General features: G+C 36.4%; 1 protein-coding gene and 1 long non-coding RNA gene across 52 annotated transcripts in view; both read left to right on the forward strand.

Moving 5' to 3' along the window:
* The window catches only part of dlg2 (discs, large homolog 2 (Drosophila)), a 426,869-nt gene that overhangs the window by 190,670 nt on the left and 219,349 nt on the right, over positions 1 to 16,850 (forward strand).
* On the forward strand, positions 6,652 to 9,428 carry LOC141376401 (uncharacterized). The gene is made up of 2 exons (XR_012386414.1): positions 6,652 to 8,186; positions 8,843 to 9,428. It is a non-coding gene; the product is annotated as an uncharacterized lncRNA (long non-coding RNA).

The raw sequence follows: 16,850 nt of genomic DNA on the forward strand, positions 1-16,850 counted from the left end.
AAACCCTAGAGCCTATTGACTTTGACTGATCGAACAACATCATTTTTGTTTTTGTGTTTTAATCATCTATTTAGTTTCACCAAAAATCGCATGGTGTGAATGTATAATGCTGAAATGTTAATTCTTGCTTTTAAAAAAGCCTCCAACATAATTTAAAAAAGCTTCTCGTGGCATTAAACAATACAATTACAGGTAGAATCCAGCATTATGTTCAGTGTCAGAAGCAGTCTCGCGCAGATGTGAATTTGACACGGATCCAAAGCATTTGAGAAGTGTGAGAGATACAGCTCATGTTTTCCCTCACCGATGGTGCAGACAGATTGTGTTTTTTGGTCTCAGAGGAACCCGAGGAGTGTAAGATGATTTAGCCCACTAGCTTGGGGAACCACATTCATCTCTCTCACTGGCAGAAGAGCCCCAGAACCATCTACTTCTCCTCACAGATAGCGACTGTAGTGGCCCAGGGTCACTCGCTTTGTTAGCACAGACAGGAAACAGAATTTAGATCCTGCACAGGAGATTAAACACACCGCTCTGACTCTCTGTTGGCATTATGTAAATAAACCTGCAGATAAGAGAAGGAAGAAAATAAGATGTAAGATGTTAAAAGGAGAGAAAAAAGAATGTTCCATCATCACTTGTTTCTAATCTATTTAAATAAACTCATTGTAAAAACCTACCCCTTTATACATTTCTGGAGAGCGGGAATTATGTAGCCAGAGCGAGGAATGGCTGCATTTCAGCTTTAAAACTAACGATACGAGGCGGTATGATGCTGCTGACAGCAGCTGGTTTTTTTTGCACTTCCAGCTGACCACTTACCTCAGTGTGTACGGCTTTTCTGCTGTTACCAGTTTGCCCAGTAGCTAGATGTGAGATGCAGACAGGTGTTGACCACGATGACAGGGTTTCAGTCTGGTTAAGAACTGTTCCACAAAGCAGGTAAAACAAAAACAAATGACAAAAAATAAAATAAACAAGTAAATAACGGTCTTTTCTTTTTCTAGGTTGATTTGAAAAAACACTGTCGGTTGTGTTTAGGGAAGTGGGTGTTCGGGTCAATCTGTAATTTTGAAGACACTATTGGTTGGGTTTAGGGAAGGGGGTGAGTGCGAGGATCGACCAGTCAGTGAGTCAGTTGACATCAGCCTCTGGTGGAACAGCAGGCACGAATGTCACTTACGAGAGAAATTTGAGATCTGAAAAACCATAAACAGCAACCTCTGGTGGATTTGCAAAATAAAAAAAATAAATTAATTAAAAAAAAAACTCCTGGAATGTATTTCGCAATCTCCAGAAATGTATATAGGGGTACGTATTAATAATGAACCTGGGTTGATTTAAACACACACACAAGAAGATATTTTAAAGAATTTTGAAAACTGGTAGCCATTTAGTATTTCCTATCCTACTATGGACATCAATGTTTTGCTGATACCAAAATTTTCTAAATATGTTTGTTTGTGTTTAACAGAAAAATTAAAATGAAAGGTATGGATTTTTTTAAAGGGATGGTTCATCCCAATTGTTTTACTTCCCATTTACTCAGCCTCATGTGGTTCCTAACTTTATGAGTTTAATTTATCATTATTTTTTCTTATAGAAATCCGGTAACGTGTAAGTCAAAGGTTACAGGTTTCAAGCATTTTTCAAAATAATGTTTTTTTGTGTGTGTTCAATATTCAAACAGGTTTGTTACAAATAATTGTGGAGTAAATGGTTACAGAATTTTTGGTGAATTATCCCTTTAAGAGTGGGTAAATGGAGAGATTTATTATTATTGTAATGAGAACAAACAAGTTCATAAACAAATCTGTATATCACAATAAGATGTTTGAAGTTTATCACATTGTATATCACATTGTATAAGTTTTTTTTTTTTTTTTTTACTATTTGAGTATTTTTTTTTTTTTCAAACTTTATAGTTGACCCAAAAAGCAAAATTCTGTCATTATTTACTCAGTCTGGCTTTTTTCATACTGTATCATATATACAGAGTGGCTCAGTGGTTAGCACTGTTGCCTTACTTGTACGATTTGGCATTTGGCATTTCTGTGTGGAATTTGCATGTTCTCCCTGCATTTGTGTGGGCTTCCTCCGGGTGCTCCGGTTGCCCCCTGAGTCCAAAGACATGTGCTATAGCTAAATTGAATAAACTAAATTGGCCACAGTGTATGAATGAGTGTGTATAGCCTGATCTCACTAGAACACTTAATTATTTTTACGTTTTGTCAGTTTAGTGCTAATTCGTACAAATTCGCTCAAGTTCAGTCATATAAAAACTTACGGTTTTAAAAAGGAAAAATGGCAGCCAACCAGTCCCATAAACCCAACCATCATTGGGGGAAAGGCAAATTATACTAAATTGTGAATTCATATGAATTTGCCTCTAAATCAAAAAGCAGTGAGATTTTGTTGAAGTGTATAGGTGTTTCCCAGTACTGGGTTGCGGCTGCTTCATAAAACATATGCTGAAATAGCAGATACTATGGAGAAGATGGACAAAATGGAGAAGATGCTATAAAGAAGATACTTTAGAGTGGTTCATTCCGCTGTGGAAACCTCTGAAATAAAGACTTAGTGGAAGGAAAATGAATGAATAAATTCTAAATGTGCTCTTCTTTTTTTCAGACCAGGAATGAGAGTTTGTCTCTCATCAAATCCTATTATTAACACTTGTAATTTTGTCTGTATACATGGGGTACTTCTGTTATATTCCTACCCTTTTTAAATGATTGTAATGCTGATCGCTAATATACATATATTTTTTTTTTTCATGTTTAAAAATGAGCTTAAACACCGTCACAGCAGCAACGTATTGAGTAAACGATGACTTGATTTTCAGTAGGGTGAACGAACCCTTCAGTTCCATGTGTGAATTGCTGTTTAATTATTTGTGAAATTTACTAGCAGCCCCAGAGTGTAAAACTGTTCTACACCATTATTCTTTTTCTTTAGTTTGAGAGGTTTGCGAGTTCGCCAGGCAGCGTTTGAATTTTTTTTGTTATTATTATTTTTGCCCTGCCTCCTCCTCTCTCACCTGCTCTAGGCTCTGTGTGTGTGTAGATTGTACTGAGGGGAGAGAAGTGTGAAGAGCATCTCTGTCCCCCCCTCTCTCTCTCTCTCTCTCTCTCTCTCTCCCTCTCTTCTGACGCTGAGACTGGTGACTCCTCCACAGTGTTTACTCATAATTCATACGGAGAGATTCCGCTCAGCCACACTATGTTTGCCTCCATTTGGTACGCCAAGAAGCTAGGGCGCAGGCTGCTTCAGAATGCTAGGAAGGCTAAAATGCAAAAGGTAGGTGACAGAGATTTCCATTCACTCTGCTGAGGGTTCATTCAAAAAGAGTCAGACCCGGTTTGTGGCGTGTTTTAATGTGAACTGAGATGAATTTGTGATTGAGGAAGTATCTTCAGGGTGACACATTGCAAGTTCTTTGTTTTTTTTTCTTTCTTTAAAGTTTGTTAACGCTTAAAAGCAGAATGGGAAAACATTTTCCCTCGTGCGAGATTGAGTTCTTCTTTCTTTCTAGATGTAATCTTCAGCATCTTCTAGTGGGAGTAATATAATACGTTTTATCCCATTGTTGGAAAAGCCTCAGCTTGCTTGATGGGCATTAATAATGATCTGTATCGCTCTCGTTAAACTGCAGAAAATCCTCTTAACCTGCTGTCGTCCTGTTATGGTGATGTTTGCCACGCTGTACCATCTGCGAACTTTACCAGTCTGTCTCCCTCTCTCTTTCTCTCTCTCTCATTCTCTCTCTCTCACAGTCTTGAGATGTTCATCATCAGATATGATTTGTCCTAACCTAGCCTGCTTGCCTGCTTCAAATTGAACTATTCCTGTTTGTGACAGGCTCACTTCCAGTCTCGTTTTTCTATTTCTCTCAGTGATCCCCAGTCTTGTTCCCCTTGCTAAATGTTAGATCCTATTTATTGTTATGGTTTAAAGAGAATGTGTGTGTCTGCGCTTGATCCAGTGTGGGAATGCAACAGGTTTTACACTTCTATCTATCTATCTATCTATCTATCTATCTATCTATCTATCTATCTATCTATCTATCTATCTATCTATCTATCTATCTATCTATCTATCTATCTATCTATCTATCTATCTATCTATCTATCTATCTATCTATCTATCTATCTATCTATCTATCTATCTATCTATCTATCTATCTATCTATCTATCTATCTATCTATCTATCTATCTATCTATCTATCTATCTATCTATCATCTATCTATCTAGTCTGTCTGTCCATCTATCTATCTATCTATCTATCTATCTATCTATCTATCTATCTATCTATCTATCTATCTATCTATCTATCTATCTATCTATCTATCTATCTATCTATCTATCTATCTATCTATCTATCTATCTATCTATCTATCTATCTATCTATCTATCTATCTATCTAGTCTGTCTAGTATGTCTGTCTGTCTGTTGTATCTCTAGAGTATGTACTCTGAACAATTTACAATTTTGAAAGAAGTCTTATGGTCATTTCAAGGATGTATTCATTTGATTGAAAACAGTAGTAGTAATATTGTGAAGCAGTATTACAATTTAACATTTCAACATGTATATTTTTACAAATATAACTTATTCATGTGATGTCAAAACTACATTTTTAGGAGTCATTAACCGAGTCTTCAGAAATCAATCCAATGTTGTGCTCTCTCTTATTTATAAACAGAAACTGTTCCTCAAAACTATTAACCACTAATAACTTTTTAAATATTATTATTATTTATGAGATTCACCCTCTTTGGTAAAGTTTATGTAATTTCTGATGCAGGTTTTGTTGAACATCCAGCAAACTGCTGCCTAGCAACACCATAACCTTGTGTTTAGGTGAAGGAATCCTCTTCTTTTTTTATATGCACACATTAGACTCATACATGTTCATATGCTCAGGCCTTTTAGCTGAGGTGGAAGAGAAAGAAATTGATTTATGCTGACAAAGTGTGCAAAGGACACTTCCCCCCCAGTCTGGAACTGTACGTCCAGTAGAGCAGAACGTGGGCAGTTGCTTATGACCGTAGGCCACATAGGGACACCACCAATGTACCTGGAAACCTTCTGCATCTGTGGATTTGAAATATGCTTCACTCTGGCCTTGATAGAACATTCAGTTTCAGAGGGAAAATGCTTCGTTTTCAGAAAAATTATTGCAGTGTAATGTCAGAAAATATATATACAGTTGAAGTCACAATTATTAACCCTCCTTAAAAGTTTTGTTTTCTTTTTCAAATATTTCCCAAACGATTTTTTAACAGAGCAATTAATTTTTCACAGTTTTTCCTATTATATTTTTTTCTTATTTGTTTTATTTTGGCTAGAGTAAAAGCAGGCTTAATTTTTTAAAGCATATATATATATTTCCAATTGTTTACAGAACAAACCATCATTATACAATGACTTGCCTAAATACTCTAACTTGCCTGATTAACCTAGTTAAGCCCTTAAATTTCACTTTAACCTGAATACTAATACCTTTAAAAATATCAATATCATCATGACAGAGATAAAAGTAATTATTTATTAGAAATGAGTTATTAAAACTGTTAAATAGAACTTGGGGGTAAAATTTAGAGGAGGGCTAATAATTCAGGAGGCCTAATAATTCAGACTTATATACAACTGTATATGGTGCTTTTTTTAGTTCTTCAGGTGTGATAGTTGACCTTGGAATGTTATTGATGGGTTCAGAAATTCACTCCACCCAAAGCTTGATGATTGTATTGATTTAGTTTTGGCAGGAGGCTCTCACACCCTGCTCACCTGCCAGTATTGGCACTGTTTCAGACTCTCCAACAGAGGCTTCTGGAACATCACTGGAGTTACTTTATTTGTCTTGAGAGAAACATTGGTGATGCTGAGAATTTATTTATTTATTTTTCACCTGTTTTTTTGGGATGTTTTATGATCTTTTATGCTCTCCGAGGGCAAATCCATCAGCCCGAGCAGAAGTTGGGGTGTAATTGAAATTCTTTAATTTGGCAAGCTGTCATCTGGCTTCTGGAGAGTGGCTTTGTTTAAAGCTAAGGGAAATGTAAAATATTTGAGACTTTTGAATTAGGAAGATCGATTGGGTTAAAACATATTGTGCCTGATTTCCAGTGTATTTCGTTTGATTTATGGATCCAGAAATAAGCACCACTCACACTTAAATGGTTGGTGCAGGTGCGCTAACACAGACAATTATTTGAGAGAGGTTTTTCACATTGCTTTCAAGCTTTGAAAGAAATTCTGAGTTTATTGAAACAGTAAGGGCCCTATCATACACCCGGCGCAGTGTGGCGCAAGACGTGGCGCAGTAGTCTTTTGGTAGTTTCAGCTTGGCACAAGAGTCGTTTTGAGGCGTTGCGCTACGCTGTTTAAATAGCAAATGCATTAGCGCTCATTTGTGCGCCCATAGGCGTTCTGGTCTAAAAAGGAAGGCGTTCTAAGGCGGACCGCTGGCGCGTTGCTATTTTGAGAAACTATAATAGATTTTTCATTAGACCAAAACTAACCCGGTCTAAACTCCAGCGCAGAGTTGCACCTCGCTTACGCACTGCTTAATACGCACAAGAGAGCAATAGGCAAATATCTTTACATATGAAAAAATGTAAATATTAAGGATATATATAGTATGTAATAAGAATAGATATAGAATATAAATATAAAGGATTAAAATATTACAAAACATTATTTTCTAGCCTACATAAATATGAAAAACCACTGCTTTTATGTCTTCTTCATCTCGGGAGGCTTTTTCAGTTCATTCATAACAATTTGCTTTCGTATAATGTTATTATTATTAGCAGCATTATTTATTATATCCATATTTATATTTGTTTTATTAAAAGCAAGCTTAGATTTGCCCACCTGCAGGTTTTAGACCATATGGGGCACAGTATGTGTTTTAGGATATAACTCAGGTTTTTGAGCACATTTTGCTATTATTATTCATTTATTCGTTTGCTGGAAATTAGAACTGAATTTAGAAATAGTTTTGAAACGAATATTTGCGCTTAATAAACAAAATTATTTATTTATAGACTAATTGATGTCTGTGCGTAAAGGTTTCCCTATCCAAGAGCGAAAGTGAAAGTGATCCATTATTTCTCATTTTCACGCAGTAGATGCTCTGTTTAACAGTTTTTCTGTTAAAAAAAACTGTTAACTGTTAACTGTTTGCTTATGAAATGCTAATTTTTTCCACTTAGACTTACTTTGCGTCCTGTAAATAGCGAATGCGCTCTTGGCGCGACACAGCTGACTCTTAAAGAGAATGTGTGTTTAGATTCTAATTGGTTTACTCTCAAAACACACCTATAACTCATTAAGAAAATAAACTCAACCCTTTTAGAACATGCGCCGCGGTGCAAGGCAGATTTCCCGTCCTTAAATTAGCAAAAACGCGTCCTGACACGCCCTGAAAGCATTTGCGCCCTGCGTTTTGCGCTCTGCGCATGGACCGTCAAAATAGAGCCCTAAGAGTCTGGTCATGCCTTCATCAGGTTGTTTAATCAGATTTCTGGTGTTTTTTTGTGGATATCCAATTGTCAAACTTTAGCAAGGTTGTTATTGGTGCATTTCAGCACTTTTTAGAAATCTTTTTTGCTCAGGACAGAACCATGTAAAACCCTAGGTTGAATCTAAATGTATCTAAATTTGTACATAGTAGTTGATTTTTCTCTTTTTTTCCCCATCTTCAAAGATCTCGTGGACACAGTTGATAACAGTTAACCTGGATTTGAGGAGTGTTTCACGCTTATTTGTGGCCTTCCAGCACTCTTGCTGTACTATTACGGTGGAGCCTCTGAAGCGATAGAATCAAATTGAAATGAACCTTTTTCATCATTTGATCAGGCGAGAATGTCTCCTCAGCCAATTTTTGCATTTGTGAATAACCTCCGAGCAAAAGTAATTTATTTAAATGATATGAAGATCGCCCTGGTTTTCTACCTCTATTTTCTCTATAGCCTCAATGACTTCTCCAAAGAAATAGAAGATTTGGAGTTTCGTTTCCAGGAAGATGGCTGTTTTGGATATTGTTTGTGAGGCTCTTTGTCCTTGTGTTCAATTGCCCTTCATATAAAAGATGTGTCTGGGTCATACGCAGACAGCATGCGCTCTTAGGTCATGTTGCCCGCTGGTGTTCAGACCCATTATACTTGAGGAACAGGTGAAGGTAGACAGTCTTCCTCCTGTCTTTGACCTGGCCACCCCAGCATCTGCTCTGCAATTGCTTGCGGAATGTCCCTGTGAGTATTTAAAATGTAAAAACGCAACAGAAGAAAGTATTTCTTATTTCAGTATTAAGAGTATATTTTCCCAATATGCCACAATTGCCACTTTGTCAAAAATGTCTTATAAAAGCATCCCCAATGAGAGCCAGATTTTCTTAAAAAGTTAAAGTGAGAATGTAATCTTGTGAAAGAATCAGAGGGAGTGGAAAGTTTTACAAGTGATCAACTGACAATCCATGATTTATCAAAACATGAATGCAGCAGCTCAAAGCAGCAAATAAACCACTGCAGATTGCAGATCTTGCAGATCTTGCTCCAAACAATCTGAGCCTACAAGAAATGGTTGTGCTTGCTTGTTCAAACTACTTTTCTAAAATGAGCTGAAAGAACACAATTCTTGTGGGACAACTTAGTTCAGGGGTGGCCAACCCTGTTCCTGGAGAGCCATCTTCCTGCAGATTTCAGTTGCAACCCATAACGAACACACTTGCCTGTAATTATCACGTGGTGTTCAGGTCCTTATTAATTGGTTAAGGTGTGTTTGATATGGGTAGCAACTAAAATCTGCAGGAAGGTGGCTCTCCAGGAACAGGGTTGGCCACCCCTGATTTAGTTGTTTTATGTTCAATCCACTTAGTTTTGTTAAGTAAACTTAATCGTATCATTGGATTTACTTTTCATATTTTTTCATTTACATTACACTGGACTAAACTGTGAAAACTGGACTGAAGCAGTTTTAATTTACTAGAACTTCTATTTTAATTTGGTTTGATACAACCAATATTGTAAAATTGCTATAGCCCCCCTGAATAATTAGTCCCTTGCTTATCCCCCCCCCCCCCCCCCCTCCCCCCCAATTTCTGTTTATTGGAGAGCTGATTTTTTCAACACATTTCTAAACATAATAGTTAGTACATAATATTTTACTAGATATTTATAAGACACTTGTATACAGGTTAAAGTGACAATTAAAGGCTTAACTAGGTTAATTAGGTTAACTAGGCAGGTTAGGCTAATTAGGCTAGTTATTAAATTAATTGATGGTTTAGAAAAAAAAAGTTTGCTTAAAGGGGCTAATAATTTTAACCTTAAAATGGTGTTTACATTTTTAAACTGCTTTTATTGTAGCTGATCAGGGATACGTTAAAACATTCCTTGCTCTGTTAAACATAATTTGGGAAATATTTAAAAAAAGAAAAAAAAATCTATTTCAACTGTGTGTGTATATATATATATATATATATATATATATATATATATATATATATATATATATATATATATATATATATATATATATATATATATATATATATCAGGGCTCAACAATAAGGACTGCCCGATGGTCCGGGGCCAGCGTGAGAGATGTTATGTTAAACATAATTTGGGAAATATTTAAAAAAAGAAAAAAAAAATCTATTTCAACTGTGTGTGTATATATATATATATATATATATATATATATATATATATATATATATATATATATATATATATATATATATATATATATATATATATATATATATATATATATCAGGGCTCAACAATAAGGACTGCCCGATGGTCCGGGGCCAGCGTGAGAGATGTTCGGGACAGAAGAAACAATCATTACTGGCCTGATCAGGCCATTGCTGCCTTCTTACAAAATTTTCATTTGCCTGTGACAATTTGTCAATTGCATGCAAATACAGTGTTAGAATCGAGAAACAATTTGTGCTTTTTAAGTCTTTGAATGCTACCTTTTCTGTGAAGTGGTAAACACCATATTGCTTTTTGGTTCCTTTTATCTGATTGGATGTTAAAACCAGTACAGTGAAGAGACGACAAAATGACAACAACATCAAATTATGAGGCTTAAAGAAAACGTCTGTTTCTAACATTTCTAATGGATTTACATGGGTACAACACGGCAAAAAAAAAAATGAAGTGATGTTTTGCATAGTTTTCTGTCACTTTTAAATCAGCCACCTTTTGCTTTGCAATAAAATACCTGCACATTTTCCATACTGCTGTATTTTACTGCTAAATATTTAAAAAAAATTAAATATTTAAGTTCTAGATTCACAGACATTATTTTTGACACATTATTTAAAATATGTGGCTAGGAAATAACTATTTTTTTATTTATTTATTTTGGTGGGGCCAGTAAAAAAATTTTCAGGGCAAGTAAAAATCTGAACCGCTGGTCCAGTCGGGCCAGTAGAAAATGTCCTTAGCGTTGAATCCTGTATATATATATATATATATATATATATATATATATATATAACTACCATGATGATGCTGTGCACCAATCAACACCTGCTACATCCTGAAAATATTCCGAACACACAGGCAAACAAACGGCTGAAACTCATATTCAATGATTACCTAGACTATAAAACAACTCCTATTTTCACACACACTGCAGAGTCTTGTTGTTGTAACACTATAAAGCCTTTCCTTGTTCTGCCTTGTCTAGTCTAGCTGTGTTTTTTGACCCTTTGCATAGTGTATTGTTTTGTTGTTTTTGCCTCCTGAATTCTGATCATTTGCCCATTTTTTGAATAAGTATTTAGATTACCTTTATGCTCTGCTCCTGTTTTTTAATATTGCATGCCTGATAGTTCTCTCTAATAAATTGCATGTGAATTCCCAACACTGTTGTCCAGCATCCCTTACCGTGCTCAATCTATACGAGTGTGTTGAAGTCATCAGAAGCCATTCAGCAGACTCTAAACTTTGCTATAACGGGAAAATAGCTTGACAGTCATGGTCACCACTGACTTACAATATATGGTATAGAACTAGGACTTCTCTGCTATAAATTTCTCCTTTTATGTTATACAGAAGAAAGAATGTAACATTGGTTTATGAGTTGTGTAACCATCCCTGCAAGGCTTTTGAACAATTAGGGGAAAGTAAATGGCTATAAATACTGCACATTTCAGGCAGTCCAAGGACAGTTTTTTAGTGTGGGAAAAATAAATTAAAGTAACTGCAGGATAAATGGACAATCAGTACAAAGATTTTGGATGCTTAATCTTGAACTAAGAAAGGAATGTCTAAAAGCCTATTTATTAAACTGGTAGAGGTGAAGGTTAGATTCTTACACGTGTATTTTTGGTGTGTTTGTTTCATATGAACATTTTGTTATACATAAGGATGTAATGATTAATTCAACCCACAATTCAATACGATTCCAGCAAATGAGCAGACATGTGCGCATTGGAGTGATCTCCACTTTATTACACATATCATATTCACCAGATTTTACAAGAGAGTTCAATCGTATTAAATCGATGGCAGTAAACAATGAACATGACAAGTCATACATCTGCCAATATGACAAGGCGTAGGCCAGACATTTGGCACTTCTCTGATTTGCATGGGGATGGAGCTTTTTCAACATTAATATTCATCCTTGTCGATGCTTTAAACTATTTGCTACATCTTCTTTACTGCTATTGATCATTTTAAGTAAATAAACTGAATACTGCTGTTCAAAACATGTATTATGATTTGTTGTGTAACATCACAGTCGATTTGAATCGATTTTCAACCGGCTCATGGTGAATTATTACTAGGGATGAAACGGTTCAATCTACTCATGGTTTGTTATGTCTCACGATTTTAGTGTCACTGTTTTGGTACGGTTGGTATGTGCTGTGTTTAGAAAAAATAGATACAGAAAAAAATCAAAGAACAATAAACATATTAATCAGGTAACAAACACCTGACAGTGCAACATGCTTCACACATTTGACGACTAGCTCTACCTTTTGGTACCCTTTTGTCATGCTAAATACCTTTTGCAAAGGGTACCCAAAAAGTGGTACGGTAAGGTTCGCTTTTAGGTACCTTTTGACAGTGGAAACGGCCATAAAAGCATACCGAACCGTACCGTACCACTCGGGCCACTAGTGACCACTGATCTACGCTATCATTGCAACATAAAAAAATAAAAATTAAATCAGCGTTCATTGTTTTTTGTGTGTTTGTCTGAATTTACATTGTGTGCCTGTTGAAACACTGGCGGAAATGCGTTGTGTTTGGGCCTCACCTGCACTTTTGGCTTTATCTCCTTCATTTGCCAGAACTCTTAGAAAATCAACACACACCGACACGTGACTGATTACTGATTAAAACTGATCGACAACTGATTAAAAAACTAAAAGGTGATTGGACAGGTCACAGACATGTGAATGGTAATCAGCAGCATAAAGGCGGAACTTTTTGACTTTTATTGCAGTTTTTTTTATCACCAATCCAACATTAATAATGCTTTTTCTGAACCGCGGATCACAAGGTGCACCAAACCATGGAAGAACAACATTCATTCATTCATTCATTTTCTTGTCGGCTTAGTCACTTTATTGATCCGGGGTCGCCACAGCGGAATGAACCGCCAACTTATCCAGCAAGTTTTTACGCAGCAGATGCCCTTCCAGCCGCAACCCATCTCTGGGAATCATCCAGACACACATTCACACACACACTCATACACTACGGACAATGTACCGCATGTCTTTGGACTGTGGGGGAAACCGGAGCACCCGGAGGAAACCTAAGTGAAGGCAGGGAGAACGTGCAAACTCCACACAGAAACGCCAACTGAGCCGAGATTTGAACCAGCATTTCAGCGACCTTCTTGTTGTGAGGCGACAGCACTACCTACAGCGCCACTGCCTCGCCGGAAGAACAACAAACAATACGATTTTTTTTGTGAGAACCGTTGCATTTCTAATTGTTACATCCTTAATAATGCAAAAACATAAAGCATTAGGAACAAAGATGAAATTACAACCACCAATAAGTTGGCAGAAGATGACCTGATAAATGAGTCATTGAATAATTGACTCAACCGTCTATTATTCATATATTCATTTTCAGCTTAGTCCCTGTATTAATCAGGGGTCCCCACAGCGGAATGATCCACCAACTTATCCACCATTTTTTTTTTTGTAGTGTATGCCTTTCTAGCTGCAACCCATCCCTGGGAAATGCCTATACACGGTCATTCACACACTTTTTTAGCTTACCCAATTCACCTGTAGCGCATAGTCTTTGGACTTGTGGGGGAAACCGGAGCACCCGGAGGAAACCCACACCAACAAAGGGAGAACATGCAACTGGAACCTGCAACCTTCTTGCTGTGAGTTGACACCACTACCCACTGTGCCACAGCGCTGCCTATCATTTAGTATAATATAATGAAATAATACAAGAATACACTGTAAAAAAATCTGTAATTCTACGGTTTATTTCCAACCGCTGGGATGCCGGAAAATAACGCTAAATTACGGCTGTTAAATTATGGTAATTTACTGTAAAACAACGGACATTACATTTCAGAGGTTTCCTTAAATTTTTCAGTAAATTTCTGTAGTTTTACAAACGTTATTTCACGATTTTTTTTCCGGCACCCCAATCTTTTTTTTACAGTGTATGTAATAGCCTCATTTAAACACCAACCTAAGTGTGTGTTTGTGTGTATGTGTTTTAAGAAATATCAGACAAGCAAGAGTTGCTAGCAACCTTTGCTTTATATCTTTTCCTAATAGTTTCTGTGGCAATGAAGTTCTGCTCTAATTCGTTCTGTGAGTACAGTGCGGTCTCACATATTTCATGCTGGTCATTGAGACCAACCGAACTGCAAGGTTCGACACATATTGTCTTTATGTGTGTGCGTGTCCCGCACCGTTATTAGATTCGGCTCTGGCTGGAGCCTTCCCCATTTGTCTCCCTCATTTGCCTCTGTAAGGTTTTATCATGCGGCGATGACTTTTTAAAATTGGTTTTCGTGCGGGGCCTGATTTATTTAATGCTACTTTGCCGTACACATTGTTCTCTGCATTCATACTGGAACGTGGCTATAGCCTTTATCCCTGTAAATTGAGGCTTCTACATTTGCAAAATGATGAGGATTTTCTTCTCCCCACCATTTAGTGATTCAGCAACGTACATGTATAGTGGCCTGGCAGTAAGCCAGCAGGTTTTAAGGTTATTACCGCCAATGCAAAAAAAAAAAAAAAAAGAGAATGATATGCAAAGTGATAAATAGCTTTCTCCTGATAGAAGGTTGGGTGATGGTGGCTTTATCACTATGGAGACATGTTGACATTTGTGTCATATGAATAATGTATAGGCTTTCGGGATTGACAGGTGTTTATGTGCAGTGTAGGATGACAGTAAACAAGAGGTGTTGTGTGTAGGCTAAACTTTTTTTTTATTTTTTATGCCAGACTTATGCTTTTACCCGAAGCTGAATTCAGAGTTCAACAGCCTCTAATGTGGTTTGTTTGTACCAAAATACTCTTTCCCTCGTGTTTGTCACAAGAGCTGTAAAGAACAAGGCGATACATGCTGTAAATGGCTTCGTGAATTGTTATATGCTCTCTGTACCTGTTCTCGTCTCCAACAAATTGAGGTGTCTCTCCTCCGCGCTCTAACAGAAGCAAACCTGAGAATCCCTTGAAGTGTTGCTGATTCAGACTACAGTCTCTACATTATTGATCATCTTTCCAGAATCCCGTCGAAAACCTTTTTGCTCTCTGAATAGCTTGAACAGAGTCTGAATTGACTTGCATCAGGCTATGTTTGGGTGTCGACTAGATTTGTGATGTGCAGCTTTTGAACTCCGGCTTAAACCAATCCTGGAGCTGGATTGAATCCTAAATAAGGGATGTTTGCAGTTCCGCTGTGGATTTGGCCATGTGTTTTCAGAGCCGGTCCTGGTGGAGATGTGAATATATGACAGATGTGGCCGACTGCCACCACAGGCTCTTCTGTGAGCAGTGATAACTTCAATTGCAGGAAGTTAGAGATGTCATCTGGTTTAAGAGGCGGGGATGGATAAAAGTGTCGGTCAACACAGGGATCATATGCTTAAAGGCCTTCACTTTGTAAATTGAGTTAGAAGATTTGTTTCAAAGCATACTGGTGCCCTACTGTCTGCTGCCTACATAAACAACTGCCTTTTAAGGCTGTGTCCTAACCAAAATTGAATACTGTATAGGAAAGCTGTACAAAGATAACATTTCCACATACGGTTGAAGTCAGAATTATTAGCCACCCTGTTCAAATATAACCATTTTATGTTTCCACAAGTTCTGCTTAAGGGAAAGAAGATTGTTTTTGCATCACTAAACTAAATTCTGATTAATTATTTATTTTACCTTTGCCATGATGACAGCACATAACACTAAATATCTTTCAAGAAACTAGTATTCTAGTATTAATGTGCAATTTAAAGGCTTAACTTTGTTAATTAGGTTACTAGGCAAGTTAGAGTAATTAGGCAAGTTATTGTATAACAATTGTTTGTTCTGTAGCCAATCAAAAAGTATATACAGAGAGCTCCCTTGCTATAACGCGGTACACATATCACAGCCTTGCAGTTTCGTGGATTTTTTATTTTTTATTTTTATTTTTTTGTGCAATTTGACAGGCTTTTTCATTGTTTTGTTCTTCTTTTACAGCGCATTTTGTTCTGCGTCCTGATTGCCTCCTGTACTGTACAGAATGTGTTCAGTTTGTCAAATTAACTATCTTATATTGCTAGCAGTGTGAGTTTCAACAAGGAAGGGGGGCCACACACCAGACTGACCGCAAGTCAGGACACTGTTCACATTTCTGTCGCGCCACAGAGCGCCTTCTGAAAAATTTCCTTTTATATAACATGCGAATGTGAGCGGCTGTTGTGTGGTATTTCCAACTGACATGTGCATGACGCATTCAGTGTGCGACCCCCTTAAGGATGGAGTGCGCTTTAGCTTTGTGGCACAGTAACTGCAGGAAAAAGAACAATATGCTGGATGTCAACATTATCCATACAAAAGCTAAAAAGCTTTATGAATGTTTTGCCTACAGCAACGAATGTTTGCACCCGACAACAGGTTTTGATCTTTGACTTTATTCTATAATGGAGTTATTTTTCTATGAGTTTGAACTTTGAAAGTGTTTAAACAAGAAAGAAAAGTGTAAAAATGTTAATGCCTGTCTGAGAAAAGTGTATAAAGTGCGTAGTGAGGGGTTTTACTGGCTAAAAACATCTATAATAATAAAAAAGAATAAAGCTGACTACTTCATCATATTGACCTTAAATTATAAAAAAAAAGTAAATAAAAATAAAAAACGTATTTTATCTCAGCCAAAATAAAACAAATAAGACTTTTTTTTCCTGAAGAAAATATAGTCATTATATATTATATATAATATATTATAATATCATTATTAAATACTGTGAAAATCTCCTTGCTCTATTAACTTCTTTCACTTGAGAAATTTTTGAAAAAGAATAAATATTTCACAGGTGTTCTAATATCATAATATTATATTTTGCCCTATATATACATACATATATATATAGAAATGTATTTATTTATTAAATGTGTAATCTAAATTTAGCTTTTTAATTGGTTAATTTATTATTATGTACATTCATTTCAGGCATTTGTTAGCATAAATACAGTGTATCTGAAACATACATTTAGTATGGCAGCTCATTTGGACTTTCCTATTGAGCTCTTTTCAGTGCATTCTGCAGTTTGCTTTATTCACACTGATAAATGTAATGCTGCCTTATCTTTTCAAAAAAGCATCTTAAAAGCTGCATA

The sequence above is a fragment of the Danio rerio genome, chromosome 10 (genome assembly GCF_049306965.1).
Source record: "Danio rerio strain Tuebingen ecotype United States chromosome 10, GRCz12tu, whole genome shotgun sequence".
Classification (NCBI taxonomy): Eukaryota; Metazoa; Chordata; class Actinopteri; order Cypriniformes; family Danionidae; genus Danio; species Danio rerio.